This window comes from Tamandua tetradactyla, chromosome 14, assembly GCF_023851605.1.
Source record: "Tamandua tetradactyla isolate mTamTet1 chromosome 14, mTamTet1.pri, whole genome shotgun sequence".
In the NCBI taxonomy this organism is placed as follows: Eukaryota; Metazoa; Chordata; class Mammalia; order Pilosa; family Myrmecophagidae; genus Tamandua; species Tamandua tetradactyla.
In genome coordinates this window covers 62374632-62395924 of record NC_135340.1, presented here as the reverse complement: position 1 = coordinate 62395924, position 21293 = coordinate 62374632, and the positions used below count along the sequence as shown (strand labels likewise).

Below are 21293 nucleotides of genomic sequence, written 5' to 3'. Positions count from 1 at the left end.
TAAATGAGGAAAGAGACAGAAAAGCTAAATTACAGGCACCCATTCTGGTTTAGTCCCTAACTATTCATGAGGGGTTGCTAACTATGTTTTATTTTCAGATACTCAGTAATTATTCATTATGCACCTGTTTTTTGCTAGTTCCAATGATAGCACTGGGGGATGGAGCTTTGAACAAGACAGACATGGTCCCTGTACTGTTGGAAGTGAAAAATGGCCAGAGCATATAGTTCTTGATGGGAAAAACCTGCAAAACAGGTTTATTGCTGGGGAATAAACCTCAAACTCTCTGCTGCCTAATTCTTAATGGCTTACCTGGGAGAAACCAAGTTTATGAAAAATCTATAAAAAATGCCTTATATGCAATTCATCCTCCTCCAAAGGTCCAGTGAATGGTACCATCCCTCTTATTATCTGCAACTGTCTTCTCCTGACCTCATCACATCTGTCAACCACAGTCCCGAGAACTCTACCCCCTAAACATCTCAAGTGAGCTCACTCCTCTCCATATCCATCGCCACCACCATCTCTTGTATAGATGACAACTCCTGATTTGTCCCTTGCCATCTCTTTTGCCATCCTACAGTCCAGTTTCCATAGAACAACTTATGTGTCAACCGCAACTCACAAGCACAGTCTGGTAGAAAAGGAGGAGCCAGCAAGGTCACTGAAGAAGAAAACCAGAGAAATGAAGTATCACCAGAATAGAAATATGGGAGGCTCTTATGGAGTTAGTGGTTGGAAATGTACATAGAGGTTAAATGAAATACAGAATAGTCCTTTACATTTAGCAGTAGAGAGACCATGAGAGACCTCAAAAAGAGCAGTTTCTATGGTGTTCTGCAGATAGAAGTAAGATTAGATAAAACTGGAGGAATTTTACTGCATGTGAAAGAGAAATATGATAGTAGCTGGAGGCGGATATTGCATAAGGAAGTTGAGTTTTTACTTGTTTGTTTTTACCATGGGAAATTCAATAGCATGTTTGTCCACTTATGTGAATGATCCAATAACCAGAAAGAGATTGAAAATGCAGCAAGGAGAGAGGAAGCCTTAAGATGGTGTTGGGGAATCAGGATTCCAGAGCTCCAGAGAACAGACAGACTTTGTTGGAGGAGTTCTGATTCCTTCATTGAAACAGGAGAAACAAAGAAGATGGGTAGAGATAAAAAAGATGTATAGATTGTGAATTCCTAGTTGATGGTTTCTACTTTTTAATCGTGACTGAAGGAAGTTTGAAAAAAAGGAATATAGAAGGTATGAAATAATCACTTTGAGATTGGAGAAGCTAATTACTAGGGAAATATACTCAGATTTTTAATCAAAAATTAAAAATGAAACTGGTCAGTCATAGTGTGTGTGTGTTTTCAAATGCAGGTGTGGATAAGCTGGATTCAACTAGGCTTTTGCGCTTATTCCAAGTAAGTGTGACTGAAAACAAGAGTGTAAAGGAGGAGAGGCAATTTTCAAGGAGAGGATTATAATTATAAGTCATGTGATCTAATGAATAAGGAAGAAAATAAAAGATAAGAGGGGACTGGTGGATAATGAGAAAGTTGTTCAGTTATTACTGAAGTGAGAGCTGTACACTGGGAAACCATTGTCTTGACCTCATATGGACCACTTTTTGTGAATTGCCTTGTGGGTAATGATATTTACTGCTATAGTGGGATGCTGTAAGAAGCACTGTTGTTTAACTCTCCATAGTATTTAATATAAGAGTGGCTAAGAAAGTAGTCTACTCCCTTACACAGCCTTCATAGGATCACACAGCTTTCATAGGACCCACAAGGGAAATTTATTTTCTCGGCTTACATTGCTAGGAAGATCTGTGGTCTCCTAAGTGACCTGTTACCTTTTTGTGAGTCTCGTAGTAAACATATTTTCCTCTTTGTTTTGTCCTGATTTGTGACTCAAGCTCAACTTTAGAAATTATGAAGCACAGCATGGTATCTATTTCTTAGAAGTAATTTTACCTTTGGCTTTACTTGACTATTTTATTCTGATTTCCCCATTTTAATGACGTCTTCTGTTCTTTTTAAATTTTTGACTCTTTCTAGATTATTAGTGGTAAAGTGTGTCTCCCCAAGTTTTAGGTGGTTGAAATCATCACCTGACCATTTCAGTTGGCGCAAGTTGTGGTTGATACTGTGAAAAGTAAGCCTGTTATTTAATAAACAATGATAGTGAAGATTCAGATTGTGACAGTTTATAAGCATTTTTTCCCTGAGGATTTAACACCTAATCTTTTAGACTTAAGCTTAGAATTTCTACAATGTATAATGTTTAACATGACACCTATTGTGAACTTAATACTGAGCACAAAATTGTTCACTAGAAGTAAAAGCAGTCTGGTTGACCTATTTGGTGGCATAAGATGCTCCAGGGTGCGATTCTCCCATTCCCCTACAGAATCTTTGAACAACCAGCAAAACCTGGCAAAGACATCTTGCTTAGAAACTCCTGAAAATAGTTTCAGGGTTCCAGTAACTGGGCAAGTGCAGATTCAAGAAAACGCTGCTTAAAAAGAGGTGGGAGAAGTTTGCAGCATCCTTGCTGGTCTCCGCCCCAATTCCTCCCCAGTGCAGCGTGGAGTCAGCCAGTGCTCCCATTCTGGTTCTCTGGCCCAGTTTCAGGTGGAGCAGGGTAATGCCTATGTGTATGCTTACAATGCCTGTATATGGATGACAATCAGTTGTGTGGCAGACTGAAAGGTTGAACTAGTAAATTTATCTTAGCTTGCCTATCCAGAACTTTCCCTGCAGGCAAAAGTAGCTTGCAACAGCAAAAATGGTGTAAGAAACAATTTAGTCAAAGCATTCTGGATTAAAAGATGGCCTGCTATAACAGAGCACCCAAGAGAGGAAGGAAATCCTCTATTTCATAGAGAGTGGAGAGGGCATTCAGAGTGCTGTAAATAGGGAAATTTCTAAGGCCATAAGCAAGCACAATTTCAGGAAAAGACACAAGCTCAGGAAAGATGGAGAGGAGCCTGCACTTTGCATTTGCCTTGGGATGATCTTCTTGATAGGAGGGCTAAACACTGAAGGAGAGTACTGGCCAATGCAGAACCAATTTGCAAAGATTGTGAAAGGTTTGTTTTTGCATTGGTTGGTTTGTTTCTTGTTAGCTCCTGGCATCAAGAAAATATCTCTGTCTGGATATAAACTTAAGGAACAGTCACTCAGGGACAAAATTCCAGAATTAACACTTTGCAATATTAAAATGTACTGTGTGCAAAAAAGATTACAAGACAAACAAAGACATCTAAAGGATCAGGGGAAAAATCTAGAAACCAGCAATGAAGAAGAATAGACTTTGAATATATCAGAAAAAGACTATAACAAATGATCCTCAATATGCTTAAGGAGATAAAGGAAAATGCAAAAAGAACGAAAGGATATCAGGAAAACAATGAATGAACAATATGAGAATCTCAATAAAGACAGAAAATTTAAAAAGGAACCAAGCAGATACTGGAGTTGAAAACCAAAATAAATGGAATGAAAAATTTCCTAAAAGGTTTCAGCAACAGATTGGAGATAACAGAGGAAAGATTAATGAATTTGAAGAAAAGACAGTTCAAATGATTAAGGCTGACAGACAGAAACAAGAAAGAATTTAAAAGTGGACAGAGTCTAAGAGATATGTGTGATATCATCAAGTGCACCAATACACACCTTGTAAGAGTCTCAGAAGGAGAAAAAAGAAAGAGGTAGAAGGATATTCAGGTAAAAAAGGTAGAAAATTCCCATGTTCAATGAAAGATATGAATATGCACATTCAAGAATCACAATGAACCCCAAACAGGATAAATTTGAAGAGAAACACTCTCAGACATATCAGATATAATGGCAGTCAAACTGTGAAATGACAAGGAGAAGGAGAGATTTCTGAAAGCTGCAAAAGAAAGGCAACATATTATGTACAAGGAAGTCTCAATAAGATTAAGTTTGAATTTCTCATCAAAAACCACTGAGGCAAAAAGGCAGTGAGGTAAAATACCTAAAGTGCTGAAAGAAAACAAGTGCCAAATAAGAATTTTATATCCAATTTCTTTCAAAATTGAGGAAGAGTTAAAGGCATACCCAGAAAAACAAAAGCTAAGGGAGTTCTCACCACTAGACTAGCACTCTAAGCAATGCTATAGGGAATTATTCAGGTCAAAAGGAAAGAATATTACATGATGGCTCAAACTGGCATAAAGAAATAAAGGACTCCAGTATAGATAACCGTGTGGATAATTATAAATGTCAGTACTAGTGTACTGTATTTTTGGTGTGCATATTAGTTTGTTGAAGCCGCTGGAATGCAATATACCAGAAATAGAGTGGATTTGAAAAGAAAAAGTAATAAGTTACAAGTTTACAGTTCTAAAGCTATAAAAATGTCCAAACTAAGGCATCCAGGAACAGATACTTTGGCTAAAATGTGATCTGGAAAGACATGAGGCTGGAGTCTGCTGATCCTTGTTCCCAGTTCCGTTGTTCCTCTCTAAGCATCTTATGGGCATTCACTTAGGGGCTTTGGGACAAAACTCTGGGTTTCATCTTTTAGCTTAGCATCTGCCAGGGCTGAAGATATCTTCTCTTCAGATTCTGGCTATTTCTGTGAGTCCTTGCTTAGCATCTGCACTATTTCTACCTCAATCTCCAAACATCTACATAAGCTCTGAGCTTTCTCCAAAATGTTTCCTCTTTCAAAAGACTCCAGTAAACTAAACAAGATCCACCTTGAATGGGCGGAGTCATATCTCCATCTAATCGAAAGATCACAGCCACAATTGGGCCTGTCACATCTGCATGGAGGTAATCTAATCAAAAGTTTCTGCCCTACAGTATTGAATCAGGATGAAAAGAAATGGTTCCTCTGTAAGATTAGAGCAGGATTAAAACATGGCTTTTCTGGGGTACATAATACTTTCAAACCGGCACAGTGTGTAACTCAATTTTTTACTTCTTACAGGTTCTGAAGTGAAAATGCATAAGCATAAGGATAAATCTATTGTTATGGATATACAATTGATAAAGATATAACTTATAACAAGTGTATCAAAAAAGTGGGTTAATAGAAGAGTAAAGGAATAGTGTTATATGTGTGCTTTAGAAGTTAAATTGGTATCAGATCAAATGTGATTTGAAAATATATGAAATTTATATAGAAAAATAAATGAGAAGGAACTCAAAACAGTACAATATAAAAAGTCAAAGGAATTTGAAAATAGACATTAATGGAAGAATCGAGGGACAGCAAAGGTAAAAAAGAGTTAGAAAGACCATATACCAAAATGGTGGAAGAAAGTCCTGCATTAATGAGTAGTTACCTTAAATGTAAGTGAATTAAGTTTTCCAGTCAAAAAGCAAAGAGTATTAGAATGGCAAGAAAAGGATGACCCAAATGGAGCACTGTTTACAAGAGACTCGTTTGTAATTCAAAGACACAAGTTGGCTGATAGTGTAAGAAAGGAAAAAATATACTATGCAACCAGGAACAAAAAAGAGTTGGGGTAGCTATACCAGTATCAATAAAATAGACTTATATTAAAAAATTGTTACAAGGAACAAAGAAGGGTATTACATACTGATAAAAGGACCAATTCAACTAGAAGACATAACAATTATAATTATATAGGCATCTAATGGCGTGAGCCTCAAAATATATGAAGCAAATACTGACAGATTTGAAGGGAGAAATAGGTGGTTCTATATTAGTAGTAGGAGACTTCAATGTACCACTTTCAATAATGGATAGAACATCTAGACAGGAGATCAGCATGGAAATAGAAGACATGCCCAATACTCTAAACCCAACTAGGTCTAACAGACATATGTAGAAGACTTCACCCAACCACGAGAAAATACACATTCATCTCTATTGCCAGTGGGTCATTCGCCAGGATAGACCATATATTAGGTTACAAACAGGTCTAAATACATTAAAAATATTGAAATTATACAATGAATCTTCTGTGATCACAATGGAATGAAGCTGGAAATTAATAAGAGGGAGACCTGGCAATTGCACAAATGTGTGAAAATTTACGCAATCTTAAATGACCAGTGGGTTAAAGGAGAAATTAGAAAATATCTTGAGGCAAATAAAAATGAAAACACAACATATGAAAACTTCTGAGATGCATCTAAGGCATCTTAGAGGGAAATTTATAGTTCTGCATGCTTAGATTAAAAAGAAGAAATATTTAATCAAATACCTAGCTTCACAATTGGAGGATCTAGACAAAAATGAGCAAACTAAATACCGAATAGGAGAAGGAAGGAAATAACAAACATCAAAACAGAGATAAATGAAATAGAGAATTAAAAAAAACACACACACAATAGAATCAAAAAACCAAATTTCTTTAGAAAAAGAGAGGTCACAAATAACTGCATTCAGAAATGAATACAGAAATAAAAAGGATTATAAGAGGATGCTATGAGCAACCATGCACCAAAAAAATTAAAAAATTTAGATGAAATGTACAAATGGCTAAAAATATACAAATTACCTCCACTAATGCAAATAGAAGATTTCAACTTGACAATAGCAAGCAAAGAGATTAAATCAGTAGTAAAAAACCTCCTAGAAAAGTAAAGCCTGGGATTAAATGGCTTCACTGGCAAATTTTACCACACACTCCAGGAAGAATTAATACTAATTCTGCTCAAACTCTTCCAAAAAATTGAAGAGGACGAGACATTCCCTAACTCATACTATGAAGCCAATATCACCATAACACCAAAGCCAGGTAAATAAACCACAAGGAAAGAACATTACAGACCAATATTATTTGTAAGTGCAAAAATCCTCAAGAAAATACTAGCAAAGTACAACAGCACATTAAAGGAATTGTACACCATGATCAGGTGGTACTTATATATAAATAACCAAAACGCATATGAAAAGATCCTTGATATCACTTGCCGTTAGGGAAATGCAGATCAGAACCCTCAATGAGATATCATTTCATGACCACTAGAATGACTACTATTAAAACACTGAAAAATGAAGTCTGGGAGAGGATATAGAGAAATAGGAACTGTGGTATTTAGGTTCAGGTGTCAACCTGGCCAGTTGATGATGCCGAGTCCCGTTGCTGTGCACTGGAATTATTAGCAGGTGAAATTCAACTAAGCCTGATTGTATCTGCAGTCCGCTAAGGGGACTGCCTTCCGCAATGAGTGATGTTTAATTTAATTAGCTGGAGACTGAAAAGAGAGAGGTCAAAAGAGAACTCAATGCAGAGCAGCCCAAGCAGCTCAGCATACTCCATCTCAGCACTTGCAGCCTGGCCCAGACATTTGGAGATGCAGAAAAGAATCACCTAGGGAAGGCCATTGGGATGCAGCAGCCAAGAGAGGTGGCCAGCAGACACCGCCATGTGCCTTCTCATGTAACAGAGAACCTCAGATAAAAGTTAGCTGCCTATGCTCTGAAGATGTATACACTTTTTTTTTGGTCATTTTTTTAAAATTAATGTTTAATTTTTTTTAAAATACCAAAAAACACCAAACGAACGCAAACATTCATAACTTTTGATCATTCTGTTCTACACATATAATCAGTAATTCACAATATCATCACATAGTTGCATATTCATCATCATGATCATTTCTTGGAACATTTGCATCTATTCAGAAAAAGAAATAAAAAGAAAACAGAAAAAAATTCAGACCTACCATACCTCCCACCCCTCCCCCTCACCGATCACCAGCATTTCAATCTAAATTTATTTTAACATTTTTCCCCCTATTATTCATCTTTATTCCATATGTTTTACTCATCTGTTGACAAGGTAGATAAAAGGAGCATCAGACACAAGGTTTTTTTCACAATCACACAGTCACATTGTGAAAGCTATATCATTTTACAATTATCTTCAAGAAACATGGCTACTGGAACACAGCTCCACATTTTCAGGCAGTTCCCTCCAGCCTCTCCACTACATCTTGACTAACAAGGTGATATCTATTTAATGCATAAGAATAACCTCCAGGATAACTTCTCGACTCTTTGGAATCTCTCAGCCATTGACACTTTATTTTGTCTCATTTCACTCTTTCCCCTTTTGGTCGAGAAGGTTTTCTTGATCCCCTGATGCTGAGTCTCAGCTCATTCCAGGATTTCTATCCCATGTTGCCAGGAAGGTTCACACCCCTGGGAGTCATGTCCCACGTAGACAGGGGAAGGGTGGTGAGTTTGCTTGTTGTGTTTGCTGGAGAGAGAGGCCACATCTGAGCAACAAAAGAGGTTCTCTTGGGGGTGACTCTTAGGCCTAATTTTAAGTAGGCTTGACCTATCCTTTGTGGGGTTAAGTTTCATATGAACAAACCCCAAGACTGGGGGCTCAGCCTATAGCTTGGGTTGTCCACACTGCTTGTGAGAATATCAAGAATTCAACTTGGGGAAGTTGAATCTTCCCCCTTTCTCACCATTCTCCAAAGGGGACTTTGCAAATACTTTTTTATTCACTGTTCAAATCACTCTGGGATTTATCAGAGATTCACTCTGGACAAAGCAACAAAATCTCATGTCCTACTCAAGTTCCATGTACTTATGGTAGAACTACACACTTTTAACTAAAAAAAAAAATCCCTTTTTATTAAAAGACAATCCAACTCCAGTATGTTGCATTCTGGCAGCTTTGGCAGACTAAAACAGGAATGCATGTTCATTGTTAAAGTGGTGCAGCCACTGTGGGAAACAGCTAGTTGGTTCCTCAGACAGTTACATATGGAATTGCCGTATGACTTGGCAATCCCCTTCCAGGTTCACCAGCAGATGGATAAACCAAAGAATGGAAAGCAGGGACTTGAACAGACATTTGCACACTGATGTTCATTGTGGCATTATTCATGGAAGCCTAAAGAAGAAAACAACCCAAGTGTCCATCAACAGATGCATGATAAATAAAATATGGCATATACAGACAATGTGATATTAGTCAGTTGTGGGAAGGAATGAGGTTCTGATAAGGCTACAACATAGATGAATCTTGAAGACACCATGTTGAATGAAATATGCCAGTCACAAAAGGACAAATACTGTATGATCTCATCCAATGGTAAGAAATAGTGAGTTAATACTTAATTTGTACAGAATTTCTGTTTGGAATGATGGGAAGATTTTGTTAATTGATGGTGATGAGTGCAATTATCACCACTGAATTTTGTATTTGAATATGTTTAAAAGGAGAAATTGTAGGTGTTACTAGAATAAAATTTGTAAAAAAAAAAAAAAAGGACTGTACAACACAGTGAACCCTAATGTAAATGATGGACTATACTTATCAGTATAATTATAATAACATTCTTTCATCAGTTGTGACAAAAGTAGTACACTAATGCAAAGTGTTAGTAATGGGGAGATATATGGGAACTCTGTATTTCTGCATGATTTTTCTGTAAACCTACAAGTTCTCTAATAAAAAAAAGCACTTCTGTGTATTTGTTAATTCAGTCAAGGACCCTTATCTGAGCTTTTGTTAATTTAATCAAAAGTTTTATGAGGTTTTTGAACATTTATTTGTTTAATTAAATAATTTAAGAAGCGTAAAAACTGAATCATGAGTAAGGACTCTGGGAACCTTATCAGAAATGCAAACGCAATAACCAAGCAGAGATCAAGATAGCCAATATGGACAAAGACCACTGCGGAAAGAGAAGAATGAATAGAAATGAGAAGGCAAAAGAACTAACCTGGTTACACGGGAGCACAGAAGCGAAAATCTAGAAGGAGAAACAGGAGGTAATTGTTACAGGTGTGAGCTCTGCAATGCATGATATCAAAGAGCCATTAAAATGTTTATGATGGAAAAGTTTATTTCATATCACAAGTCGAAACAACCACTGTATTTTACAAGAGCTGTTTTCTGCAGATACAGATACAAAGCCCACAAGGGCAGAGAATGACACACGAATACAACTCAGCAACAGCACTCATACCAGGGGGCTGACACCAGACCTCTACCTGTGATCTTGTTAAGGTCAGCTGCATGCTTCTTTCTCCAAAGACTGATCACTGAACTCATTATGTGTTGTCCATGAAAAGACTGTGATTGTTAATTGTGTTTGCCATGAAATATGAAAATAAGTAAATAAAGCATTAAAATTTTATTAACAACTGTAAAAATTGCCTAGAATGGTATGTTATGTCGGTACAGCTGGTTTTATATATTTTGCAAGCTACCTGAATTCTTCCCTGGGAGGAACGGGATTATTTTTATTAAAGAGCATAAAACAAGACCATGTCAACTCATATTTTCACTATTGGATTTTTAAAAATGACTGGTAATAAGGATGTTTGTTATTGTTATTATTATTATAGCTACCATATATTGTATGTATCTAATATGCTAAGCAATTTGCTCAAAATTTTTTGTGCATTGTTAATTTAATCCTTATACCAATCTAATGATAGTTACGGTTAATAATCTCATCTGCTCAGTCAACAAATATTGATTAATTCCCTAATATGTACTGGCTACTCTTCTAAGTATACAAAAGTGAATGAGACAAAGATCTGGCTTTCTTGGAGCTTACCTACTAATGGGGTACAATAACTGAGCGTACATACAATTTATGTATACATCTATATATAGATAGATCATGATAATAATGGGTGTGTTGGTCTGAATCTGTGGTTGATCCCAGAAAAGCCATGCCCTTTGATCCTCATTCAATATTGCTGGGTGGGAGCATTTTGATTGTTTCCATGAAGATGTGACCCACCCAATTGTGGGTGGTAACTTTTGATTAGATATTTCCATGGAGGCTTGTCTCCACCCACTGAAGGTGGAGTTGCTTGCTGGAATCCTTTAAAAGAGGAAACATTTTGGAGAGAGTCCCTTTTTTGGTAGAGCATGTGAAAGCCAGCAGCTGCCGCCATGTTTGCCATGTACCCTTCCAGCTGAGAGAGAAACACTGAATGTCATTGGCCTTCTTGAACCAAGGTATCTTCCCCTGGTTGCCTTAAATTGTACATTTCTATAGACTTGTTTTGATTGGGACATTTTCTTGGCTTTAGAACCGTAAAGTAGCAACTTATTAAATTCCCCTTGTTAAAAGCCATTCCGTTTCGGGTATATTGCATTCCAGCAGCTAGCAAACTAGAATAATGGGAGACAATGACCGAAGTGTATTATAGACTATTGCTGGTGATAAAAACTAGGAGGAAAAGCAAAGCTATAGAAGGAGATGGAGAGTGACAGGAAGAAGCATTTTAGACAGGGTTTTCTAGGAATGTCCTTCTGAACAGGTGGCTTTTGAGAACAAGCTTGTAAACATTGAGAGGTGGGAGATTTTATAGAAGAGGTAACAAAAGCTTAAGAAAGATTAAGCAGTTTGCCCAGGGTTACACAGATTGAAAACGGCAGAGCTGGAATTTGAGCCTAGGAGTATCAGCTCATTGGAGGAGTCTTCCCTTTATTTCTAAAACAACAACAACAGCAAGACGCCTTTTCATTGTGGTAACATATATACAACTCAAATTCTTACCACTTTCAAGTATACAATTCAGTGTATATTTGAATTTATATACTATGCAAATTTATAGTTGAAATGTTGTGCTGCCATCACCATCGTCCATTACTGAAAATCTTTTATTACCCCAAGCAGAAACTATGTACCCATTAAGCACTAACTCCCCACTTTCCTCCCCATTGGCCCCTGGTAACCTGTAATCTACTTTCTGTCTCCATGCATTTGCACATTCTAGAGATTTCATATATGATATCATATAATATTTTTCCTCTTGTGTTTCACTTATCTCACTCAACATGTTCTCTTTAAGGCTCATCCACGAAGTCTCATGTATCAGACTTTCATTCCTTTTTACCCCTGAAAAATCTCATTGTATGTGCATACCACATTTTGTTTATCCATCTGTTGGTTCATACTGTGGTTGCTTCCACTTTTTGGCTATTGTTAATAATGCTATGAACATCCATTCGTGTGCAAGTTCTGTTTGAGTCCCTCCTTTTAAACACTGTATTTCACTGACTCACAGTGCTGGGCTAATTCCAGTACTGGTCTAGAGGAAGTTTGAATGAAGAATCCTAACTCCTGGAATGACAACTATCATAGTCTGGACTTGCTGATCATGGAGACTCTGCAGTGGCTTGCTATGGTGCTGCAATTTCAGGGCAAGTAGATAAACACGTCTTTTGTTAGAAGAGATTTTGAAACACAGCTGGGATTCTGTTTTGTTGCATGAAGATAGTGGGAGGGGAGTGTTTTGGGGAGCTGTGTTATGCAGTGTTAGCACTTCTAAAGCTTACTTTACTTCCTACATCAAGCAAGATGTTCACATTGCTTGAGGGTAATTTATATTGTGTCCTTAACCTGAGTCCTACATGATAAAATTGATAGCAGTGGAAATGCATCCCCTGCCCCCCCTCCCCCCTTAATCTCTCCTCATTTATTTTCCCTGTCATGCTGTAGTCCTTGCTGGAAGGGAATGCAAAGATCCTGTCTCCTTTGCACTTACCAGCCCGGCTTGTTCAACCAGAATTCCTGTAATCTTTCCTTTTCTCCACTGGTATCCCACCTTCGTATATTATGGATAGCTGGAAATACCTGGATAGTCCCATAGCATGTATGTATGGACTGCATTGAATCACCTTTCTTATACCAAGAATGAGAACTGGTAGTGGGAGCTTATTAATCAGAAAGAGGGAAGAACATGTTATTGAGAGGAGCCTGGATCTGAGGTAAGCCCCTGGAGAGATCTTGACCCCTAGACATGCAATGTGACAGTGTTCATGCTGATATAAGTTTGAGTTCATCTTTATAGCTCTGAGGCAATGTCACAGAGGAACTCAGAAGAATTGTATCTGCTCATTTATTCAATCATTCATATATTTATTAAGTACTTATTAAGAATCTTCAATATGTACACCACAGGTCCCAACCCAGGAGATACAAAGAGCACCTGGTCTCATGCAAGAGAAAGATATGAACAAGATCATTGCATAAAGTGTTGTGCTATAAAATGGTATAAACAAAGTGACCCCTCTTGAGGTAGTTCAGAAAGGCTTCACAGAGAAGGTGCTAATGGGGGTAGATCTTAAAGGATGAGTAGAATTTTCCAGATGAGGAAGAACAGAAGGGTGGTATTATTAGATAGTGGGGATAATGGACATGACAGAATTTAGGAATGGCCTGGTTTGCTCAGGAAATAGCACAGCCAGCATGAAGATGCCCCTGAAGGAAAGTGGGAGAGGGACAGCTGGAGGAGGCTGCACCAGATTTAAGAACCTTCCGCTCCTGGCCAAGGGGCCTCGGCCTTTTTCTCTCCCTCTGTGGAGTAGAACTATAGGTTTTTGGAACAAGAAGGACCTTAAAGGGCATCTAGTCATTGAAGAACATGAGACTCAGATGGCGACTTGATTGGATTTTTAAGCATAATGTGATTTAGGAGTTGCTGCTTCATGAGAACCCCCTGGGGGATTGTTGGTTGGGGTAGGGATGGGGGTGCTGCACAGGAGGTGAAATGTATATAGTATCAATCAACATAAGCATTTTGTTACATAGGCTTGTTTATGTGCAAAATGATGGACAACATGTTATAAGGGCTTCAGATTCTTGCCAGTCACAAAGAAAAGTTAGGTCTGTCAGTTAGTTTATTGCATAGTATTGAGATTAATATTTTGGACATTCACCCACACAATGCAGGTGGAAGTATAAATTGGAATAGCTCTTCTGAAGGGCAATTTAGTAACACACATCAATACAACCTGTGAAATTTAAACAGCTTTGACCTCAAATTCTTTTTTAAGGAATCTGTCCTAAGAGAATGGCCAGAATTGCATTTAGAGTATATTCATTCATTGTAGTATTATTTATAATGTCAAAAAAAAAACCCCAAAACTGGAGAAAAACTACATTGATGGATAAAATAATTCTGGTACAATGGAATGCTATGAAGACATTAAAATTATTAAGTAGAAGTTTATTTCTTTATGTAGAAATATATTCCTAAATGAAAAATAGTTTATAAAATAAAATGCACAATGTCTCCTTTCTTGAGAAACATGTATTCTACTTATGTGTGTATATGAAAAAAATCTAGAAAAATATATACTAAAATGTTAGTAGTGGTTATTATTAGGTGTTAGGTTTATCTAGGTGATAGGTTTATGGGCAATTCTTAATTTCTACTACTAGCTTCTCTATTCAATTTCTAGGATTTTTTGTTTGCTTAGCATTAAGCACATATTACTTGATTATTTGTGTGATATAAAGATATAAATTATTTCCCCATGTGTGTACAGATTGGCTGGCTGCCTGTTCACCACACTTAAGATTTTCTGTCGTTTCATTTAGGACTGTTTGGCTAGCAACTAAGAATAAAAGAAAAAATGAAAACTTTAGGAACTGTATATTACGGTTGGAAAATTTCTGCATTGTATAGACCATATTTGTGATGGGAAAGATAAGCTTGGCTTCTGGTCACTCCTCTTTGGAAAGCACAAATCTTTAGATTAAGTATGGCTGGCCCACTTCCAGAATTTCCATTTCTTCAGTAACCAAGTATGTAATCAATTGGATAAAAGCATCTGCCAGTTTTCAAATCATCTATGCTGTGCAAAAGTTTCACGAGGACTCCTGGATTCCTTTTTCATATTCTGCACATCCAGATGGAAATTATCTGGGGTTAAGCCAGTTCTCTCAGGGGAAGATGCTTATCTGGTTTTGTCGACCGTTTTGACCCTGGTGTTCAAGAGGGCACATCCAAATTGGGTGTCTATTCCTGATACATTTTGAAAGGGTTCTTTAAGTTGGGTTTTATGAAGATGATAAAATTGTTGTGGACAATGAATTAAAATGCATTCACCCTTCATATATATAGACTTCAAATCAAAAAAGAAGGGTAAGCAGTGGGTTCTGCCATTTTCCTTTCTTTCTTTCCTCTTAACTTGGAGATAACCATTAAGCAAACAAATTCTGGTCCAAACTGGTTTCTTTGCTGTATGTCCATCTTGCTTTCATCTGATAAAGACCTATGGCCCTGGGGTATCAGCATCCTGCTTATGCCTTTCTTACATAATTTTTATTTTCTGGCAGATCAAAGGATTAAAATATTAATTGGTATGGATTTTCCCTCCAACTTCCTTGTTTCATATGTGGAAATAAGGCTATTGGCATTTCTTTACCTTGGGGACTTTTGCAGGGCAGAGTGGAGAAGCTGCTTGAGGGCAAAAGCTCCTCCAGTGTTTTATAAAATCTTAAACTCACCAAAGAGATGGTGTTGGGTATTCTGGAAAGGAGTGGCAAAGAAGGGGTCCCTTGAGGGCAGGTGAGTGTGGGGGGTTCCCAGATATTAAGAAGGGTCTGCAAGCTGGACCCTCCAGAAAATAACTGGAACCCTTGCCCTGATCCCTCCCAGTGTCCTGGGAGGGAACCAGATTCTCCAGGGTAAATGGTTGTAGGAGCTCCTAGGCAACAGGGGCTTAGGTCCTTGATTTGGGGTAGTCAGACTTCAAGGGACCATGTGGATTTCATGAAGATGTCAGAGGTTAACCATTAGAGAACTGAGGACTTGACCCCATTTCTGGGGAGCCTTGTAAATCTTCCAGATACTCTAGGGAAAAGGTGCTAGAATAGATCTAAGAGGCCATGTCTCTTCAGTTCTGAAAGATATAATCTTTGGGGTAGATTTAAGCTGAAGAAAAGAAAACAAAGATAATAATGTTTCTGGCTCTGAAGTTACCGACTCTGAGCACATCAGATACATGCTTTAGAAGACCTTGTTTCCCTTTGATATGACTCCATTATGCCTCCTATGTTCGTATAGATTCCTGAGTTTTGTGGCTCTAAGAAGATTTCAATTGGACTGCTGTATTCCCTCTGTGAGTATTAGTATTTTGGAGATAAGAGGCTATAGTGTTAAAGGCTTTGATCATTCATAGGATTTCCAACCCCTTTGAGTGGAAAAAGTCACTTCCTGATTGGAGCTAATAGACCATCCATTTCTGTAGCATCATGATATTTCCTGTGTCACTTTATTAAATATCACCATGTTTAATAAGAGTCCCAGCTATAATTGTTTTCCTATGCTTAGGGGCAGGTAATTCATTTTTATTTGTGCCATTAAAAAACTGCCATTGATTATTCCTTGGTTTATGTCATGGTTTGTGAGGCTGAGATGAAATAATGTCACCGTGTCTAAGTTACTGTAAGTTTGGGTCTCTGATGGTTGTTGCTCACACAGCAAATAGGGCTATCGATGCAGGCTGGAATAATAAGGATGACACAACATGAAAATAAACATCGATTACAATGAGGATGAGCAATATAAAGGTAGAGAAGGTGGGCCCTGATCTCAGGTTTCTGACAGTCCAGGGGAAAAGCTACAGCATGGTCACCTGGAGCTGTAAGACATAACTAACCTTAAATAAGGCAGGAATTAATAAGGGCTAGAATAAAGTTACAAAGCATTGTGGGCATTTAAAGAAGGAAGCATTCATTTCTGGATGAAATATTTGTGGAGTAGTCTTGACTGATGGATTAGATTTGGATAGGCAGAAGAAAAAAACAGTAATCCACATGTCTACTCTTTGATGAGATCTTGAAACAACTCCGTGGAATTGTTTTTTTTTAAAATAATCCATAGGCACCTCGCACTCTCTAAGCCCCACTCTGCAAGTGAAATCATTGCCCTCCCCACTACGTGGGACATGACATCCAGGGGTGAAAGTGTCCCTGACAGCATGGGAGATGACTCCCAGGGATGAGTCTGATCCTGGCACTATGGGTTCAACAATTCCATCCTGACCAAAAAGGGGAAAAGAAGTGTAATGAATAAGGTAGCAGTGGCTGAGAGTTCAAATAGAGTTGCGAGGCTATTCGGGAGGTCACTCTTATGTAAGCTTCAGTTAGACATTGCTACCTATCATAACTTGCCAAATCCCAACCAAAACCATTCCAGCCAATCATAAAGAACATCTAGGGCAATATATAAGATTCTACAAAGGCTCCACACACTAGGATAACTTTTCAGAAAACTACAACCTCCAGATGAGTCCCTGGACCAGATAAATCCTGAAACCTAAAGGGCCCAGCCTCTCCAGAACATTAGCTAGTTCCATCTCCCTACCCCATATTATTGACAGCCCTTTCCAACGTGAAAAAGTTAGAACAGGCATAGCCCAAATACCCTAAAGAGTGGGAGAAAGATCAAAAGTGATGGTGGAGTTATACAGAGAAGATAGGTTTTAACAAATGAGTATGATTGCTGAATCATTATACTGATATTTCTTTTAGTCTACAGTATCTTAGAGCAGCTAGAAGTAGAAACCTAAAATTGAGCAACTGTAACCCCTACAATGCTCTGAAATCTGTCCTACAACTAATTGTTGTACTGTGCTTTGAAATTTATTGCTTTTTTGTATATAATTTTTCACAAAAAATAGAAAAAAAGTCAATTGTGATGATAAAAAAAGTATTCATTCCTTTTAGCCTCCAATGTTCTGGGGCAGCTAGAAGGAAAAATCTGAGATGATGGTATCGTACCCCATGACAAACTCTGGGATTTGTCCTGTAACTGCCTGTTGAAGAGTGCTTTGAAAACTGTTACTTTTTTCTTGCTTTGCTTTGTATGTATGTTATATTATACAATAAAAAAAAAAAGCAATAACCCACAGGAAACCACCATGTTTTCCCATTAAATCTTAATCCTGAGTCTGAGGTAAACTAAAATAAATTAAGATCATGTTCTGTTTCTTTTCAGGAAAGTTTTAATTCTGCTTCCTTTTTCCTGTTCATTCTTTTCTCTTTACCTGGAAATTTATTTATTCATTTTTATTAATTAAAAAAATTTTTTTTAAATACCAAAAAACACCAAACAAACGCAAACGTTCTTAACTTTTGATCATTCCGGTCTACATATATAATCAGTAATTCACAATATCATCACATAGTTGCATATTCATCATCATGATCATTTCTTGAAACACTTGCATCTATTCAGAAAAAGAAATAAAATGAAAACAGAAAAAAATTCATACATACCATACCCTCCACCCCTCCCCCTCATCGATCACCAGCATTTCAATCTAAATTTATTTTAACATTTGTTCCCCCTATTATTCATCTTTACTCCACATGTTTTACTCATCTGTTGATAAGTTTACCTGGAAATTTAACTGAACACATGATGTAATGTTCGGCCTTCCCCAGAGATCAGAAATGATTGTGGGGGTGGGGGGATGGCTTGGGGCTTCCCTTACCCCTTGAATGATACCCACTGGCTCCCTCTATTCTGCCTGTGCTTAAGAGCAGTGTCGTTGTAGCAGAGCAGAGCAGAGGAGGTGGTAGAGAGAGAGACAACACCTCCAGGGTTTTCAGACATAAATTACCAGATACCAAACATGGGGAAATTCCAAGGCAGGAAGAATGAGGCAGAGAAACCTGGGGAACATGGGGAGGTCCATGCATGCATATCAACAAGGCAATGGCTTCATAGAGAAGGTAACTGGATAGAGAAAGTCCCAAGTATAACAGCAACAAGTCAAGCTGCTGAATTACAGTACAATCACCAAAGTTAGTATTCACTGAGTGCTCCTTCACTGTAAGGCTCTTTGCATGCATTTTCTTGGTTCCTCCATATAACTACCCTACAAAAGAGGTATGACTGTTGTCCCTATTTTACAGATGAGAAAACTGAGGAGGAAAAGTAAGATTTTTAACTTTTAATCCAGATTATTAACTAGTAGCTAGTGGAGCATTAAAATCTGACTTCAGAGCCCCAAAGCTTAATTCTTATACCACACTGACTCAGGAGAAAAGAGCACAAGTGTCTATAGGAAATTTCTCAGTTATTGCACATAGTACTCTAGGGGCAATGGAGACATTGCTTCGTTTATTTGCATTTTGCAAGAGGTGATTTAGTGAATCATATTTAAACAAAAGCAATGGTTGTACTCACTAAATTCATGTTTCTATTTCCCTAGGTGTTTTCTTTTTTATTCTCTGACATCGATAGGTTGGTTGCTAGACAGGGCATTTAAAAAAAAAAGCATCAATAAGGACTTAAAATAGCTTTTTGATGGGAAAAATCTATTGATAGTCTATAAAAGTGTAACACTCGTATAAGTCATCTGGAGTTGACTGAAGAGAGCAAATGAAACAAATTTGCAGCATGTTGTATTTTGGTAGTTTCATTTCTAAAAAATAAATAAGCCAATAAACTCTACTATTGCAAGATTGTTGGCAGTGTCTTGAATTACTGAACAGTAATATTTATGCCCAATCAGAAAACATGAGCTTGTATTTCTCAATAGGCCTTTGTTTCTCAGGCACATATTGGATAATTCCCCAGCCCTCCCATAAGAGGAAGGATACTGAATCTATATCCTTGTGTTCAACTATTATTTACAAATTCACAATCAATTCTAGACTCTACCTCCAATAACTGACAAAAGAGTACACTTCTAAAAGAGCTTTCAATTTTCCATCTGTAACAAAGGTGTGGCCCAGACACATTGGAATTAATGGAAATTTTAATCTTGTACCCTCCTGCAGTTGAAGTGCATAGTTTCTAGGATGTCACATGGTTTCAGTGCAAGGGGTCTGCTAAGGGCACATGTGACTTTAAAGAAAAGTCATATATGTTTTGGTGAAAAAGTAACACTCACAATACAAACCAGAAAAGGTATAAATTGTGTAGTAGTTTGAAGCTGTATGTAAACCCAGAAAAGATCATGTTCTTTTTTTTTCTTTTGCATAGACAGGCACTAGAAATCGAGCCCAGGTCTCCAGCGTGACAGATGAGAACTCTGCCACTGAGCCACTGTTGCCTGCCCAAGATCATGTTCTTTTAATCCATTCCTGTGGGTGTAGACCTATTGTGAGTGAGACCTTCCTTTTGATTAGGCTATTTCAATTGAGATGTGGCCTACCTCATTCAAAGTAGACCTTAATCCTCTTCCTAGAGTCCTTTATAAGAAGATAAAAGACAGAAAAAGCCTGCAGAGAAGCTAAGAGACATAGAAGCAAACAGAAGCCCAGAGAAGCCAAGAAAGAAGCTGAGAGAGAAAACACAGAAAACTGAGAGGAAGCCTTTGAAGCCAGAAGCTGAAAACAATGAAACCCAGGAGCTAAGGACAAGCAGATCCCAACCATGTGCCTTGCTACGAGACAGAGGTGTCCTGGATGCTGGCAGCCTGTCTTCAGAGCCCAGGTATCATCCCGTTGATGTCTTGAGTTGGACATTTTCATGGCATAAGAACACTAAACTTATAAGCTAATAAATCCCCATTGTACGCTAATAAAGCCAACCCATTTCTGGTATATTGCATTTCATTAGCTTTAGCAAACCAAAACAAATCGTATTTAGTGAAAAATAATGCTCTCTCCCACTCTGTCCCCAAACCACAGCAATTACTATTTTCCATTTTACATGGCATGTTGATTTAGGTAATTTGACATGAGAATATATTTTTATTTGAAGTAAAAATAAAGTATTAGGATGCAGGCCATGGTGGCTCAGAAGGCAGAGTTCTTGCCTGCCATGCCAGAGACCAAATTTGATTCCCGGTGCCTGCCCATACAAAAAAAATTAATTAATTGATTAAGTATTAGGGTAGAATGCTTGCCTGCCATGCAGGAGATGCCGGTTTGATTCCTGGCCCATGCCACTCCCCAAAATAAATAAGTAAGTAAGTAAATAAATAAATAAAACTATTAAACTTTAATCTTAACAAAAACTATCAAATAATATATGCACAATTGCGCTCCTTACCTCATTCCTTTTAACCAGGCCTTTCTTTATCAAACTTGATAATTACCCCATTAAGGATGAGATGAGGGAGAAAGTGAAGGTAAGGGATATTGTGAGGCTCAGATATGGAGGCAAAGGTAGTGCTAGGTCATAGATGAGTGAGATGAGAGATGGAGTAAGAATCAAGAATGTGTACAGATTAAATTTTTTTTTGCACGGGCAGGCACGGGAATTGAACCCGGGTCTCTGGCATGGCACAGATTAATTTTTAAGCCGCTATTTAAAACTCAAATTGGCTGCTACATAATGTCCCACTATCTGTAAGCAAAGCTTTGGGGACAGCCTTCAGATCAGCTAGCAATCTGATTAGGACATTTGATTGCTTAAAATAATATAGCAGGAATTTGTGAGTAAGTCTTGACAGCATATAAACACTGATGGCATTCTGTGTGTTCCAGCCTCCATCACCAATGGGAGAACTTACAATCCCATATTAACAAACTCATGCCCACTGGGTAAGAGTGTTTTAAAATCACGTTTACTATGCTGGTTTTACGACTGGTTCCTATTGAAAA

The 21293-nt window shown here is 37.7% G+C and overlaps 1 long non-coding RNA gene across 1 annotated transcript in view; it reads left to right on the top strand.

Annotated features, from left to right (window-relative positions):
- The window catches only part of LOC143656070 (uncharacterized), a 43341-nt gene extending 23092 nt beyond the window's left edge, over window positions 1-20249 (top strand). The window contains exons 2-3 of the long non-coding RNA XR_013162388.1: window positions 19726-19845; window positions 19931-20249. This is a non-coding gene — a long non-coding RNA (uncharacterized LOC143656070). The remainder of the gene's footprint in view (window positions 1-19725; window positions 19846-19930) is intronic.
- The last annotated feature ends 1044 nt before the right edge of the window (window positions 20250-21293 follow it).